Raw genomic sequence first — 3,172 nt, 5'->3', positions numbered from 1 at the left:
CGCCCCTCTCGGAGAGCCCGGCAAGCTACCGAGAGTATCTCGCCTGCACGGCAGAGCCTGGCAAGCCACCCGTGATGTATTCGATATGCCAAACACAGTAACAACAAAGTCTCCAATGGAGACGTTACTGGGCCCGCTCGAGCAAATCGACGAACAACGGGAGGGCCCTTTACTAGTAAAGGCAAAAGTAGTATGTTGGTTGATTTGGAGTGGGTGAGCAGCAGTTGATTGGGAATGAAAGTAGGGTTTTTTTTAAAGGCTCTTGTAGTAATTCAGGCCAGGGTGGTGTCAGTGACAGAGGGAATTTGTTTTTTTTTAAGAAACTCAAATAGATGCTTGACTGAATAGGTGACTCAGTCCAATACAAAGTCCCGCAAGAAAAGGTCTGATTAGATTCAGGAATATTCTCCATTCCTTTCTCTGTTTTATGACTCTTGAGGGGTAAAGGGCACATTGCCCAGGGGGTCAGGGAAGAAGCATTGGACGCATTGATTAGGTGATAGTAAAGTGGTTGTAACAGATGGCACGGGAGATTCTTAACATGCTTTGACTCATTCTGATGAACAGCATTGGAATGTGCATCTGTTTTTCCCTCTCTGGTAGTTGAAAGATGCCCTCCTGGCCTGAGATATGATTCAAACTGAAAGTAGTTCTAGACATCTGGTGCTAAAGACAATGTCTTGACAAATAGCTAACATTTTGAGTAAAGGAAAATACTCCATCAGGGGATTCCACGTATTTCTCAAAACAAAATGGCATTAAAGACACTAGATGTGTCATGCTAAAAAGTCTTGTGGATTCTAGGGAGGTGGTAGTAACGAAGAGAATTTTGCAATTTCTTCACATTTCTAGGCCCTGGTTTAAAGAGCTTGCCCTGACAGACTCATCTCCTTGCCTTCTGTTCAGGGAGAGAAATTACTTTTTATTCAATAAATATTTGGCCATCTTGCTAATGATGTCCACCTGTTTTCTCCAAATACAGCTGTTTTCTTTCATTCCAGGAGAGCTGGGCATAGACTGTCTCACCCACTGTCAGCACTTGGCTTCTGAGACATGACCAGAATCCAGATTGACATAAATTCCCAGTTGTCTCCTAATAAAACACAGTCTTGCAATCCGTAAATGATGTAAGGTGTTCTGGCCCAAAGTTCAGGCAATTCACCCTAGAAGAAAGAGGCATGAGATGTTTTCTCTCAAGGGACTTTCCCAGTTCTGATCCCAGGGGCATTTGGGATCCATCTCTGAAATATTTTAGTCAACAAAGTGATGTACTAAACTCTTTAGAAGATAAATATTTGGAGAAAAACAAGGTAGGTGGGTGTGTGTGTGTGTGTGTGTGTGTGTGTGTGTGTGTTGTGTGTGTGTGTGTGTGTGTGTTTCTGCAAGTAGGAAATTTACAATGTACGGTCACTGGTATGACCAGCTGGACACAATTCCCTTGAAAGCCTGAAGACTCATGTCCAATCTGATAGGTTTCAGTTGGAGACTCTTCATAAACTTCTTGTGTCTCAGCTTCTCTTTCTTAAACTCTAGAACTGGACATTCTGTGTTTGTAACTATCTATATCGGGGGACCAAGCAAACTTTTCAAAAGGAAATTTACCCAAATAAAGAGGGAAAATAAAATAAGGTACTTAGAATTTCTCCAGTATCCAAAGCGCAAGTAGTTAAGAAAGTTTAGCTTTTTTCACCCCAAAGTTTGGAACCCAGTCTCACAGTGGGTTCGGGGTGGATGAGCCTTATATCCTTAGTTATGGATAGACAGTAGCTGTAGGCCTATTTCTTTACTTTTTCCCCTTTTTAAACCCAGAAAGAACACACATATCACCCAAAGTCAAGTTTCAATTCCTAAAGATAAGAATATATATATATATATATATCTAAATATCTATATTATTGAATCACCATGAGATAGTTACAAGCTTTCATGTTTGAGTTACAATCACACAATGATCAAACACCCATCCCTCCACCAGTGCACATTCCCCACCACCAATCTCCCCAGTATACACCCCCCTCCCCCTTCATACCCTCCCACTGCCTTCATGGCAGACAATATTCCACATACTCTCTCTCTACTTTTGGGCATAATGGTTTGCAGATAACAATGTTTTTTGTGTTAAAATTTTCAAGCTATTGGGGCTGGAGCAATAGCACAGCGGGTAGGGAGTTTGCCTTGCACGCAGCAGACCCAGGTTCGATTCCCAACATCCCATATGGTCCCCCGAGCACCACCAGGAGAGATTCTTGAGTGCATGAACCGGGAGTAACTCCTGTGCATCACTGGGTGTGACCCAAAAAAACAAAAAGAAAAATTTTTTTTTCAAGCTATTTTTTTCTTTTCTTCTTTTTCACTTTTGGCTAGGCTGTGCTCAGGGCTTACTCCTGGCAATATACTCAGGAATAACTCCTGGTGATGCCTATTGATTTAAACCTGGTTCTGTTCCTTATCTTCTTGTTTCCAGATCATGCAGAAACTGTGCATATAGAAAATGTTCTACATTCTCTTTTCTGTCTCTATACACTTTGTGAGAGAAGAGTTTTAGCTGGGATTTTTCTTTCCTATTTAAGAAGTTATTACCCTTTGTTTTTCATCCAGAGAAAGACAGAGGAGGGCTATTAGTCTAGTAATAGCCTATGAAATTTTGCTAACAAGCCTAAATATCTTAATTATCTCTTTATTTCTTTTTGGATTAGTAATAAAAGTGAAAACACTTGCCTGCTTCTTTGTATATCGTTAGAAAGTGCTTTAATGGAAGCTCTCTTCATTTATCCATAGGTAGATCATATTTTCCCATTTATGAATCTGAATACTAAACTTGATAGTGATCATGCAGAACTATTTAAAGTGTTTTCGCTTTCCTCCTAAGTAGTAGTAACAGTTGTATTCAGAAAAATTTGTAGATAATTCGATCATTGTATAACTGAAACCCAAGCACAAAAGTTTGTAAGTCTACAACTGTACCTCATGGTGTTTCACTAGTAAAAATTAAAAAAAAATTGTAGATAAAACCATTATAATTATGGTTTGTGGGGTAGAGTATCTTAACTTTAAGGGATAAAATGGAGTATTGAATAAAATGAAGGATACCTAATTTATATGACAATTTACTATTTTTAAAAATTTGCTTTGGGGCTCTACTTGCTGTACTCAGGGCTTACTTCTGATTGTG

This window comes from Sorex fumeus, unplaced genomic scaffold (assembly GCF_029834395.1).
Source record: "Sorex fumeus unplaced genomic scaffold, SorFum_2.1 ptg000008l, whole genome shotgun sequence".
Taxonomy (NCBI): domain Eukaryota; kingdom Metazoa; phylum Chordata; class Mammalia; order Eulipotyphla; family Soricidae; genus Sorex; species Sorex fumeus.
This window is presented reverse-complemented; position numbering follows the sequence as displayed.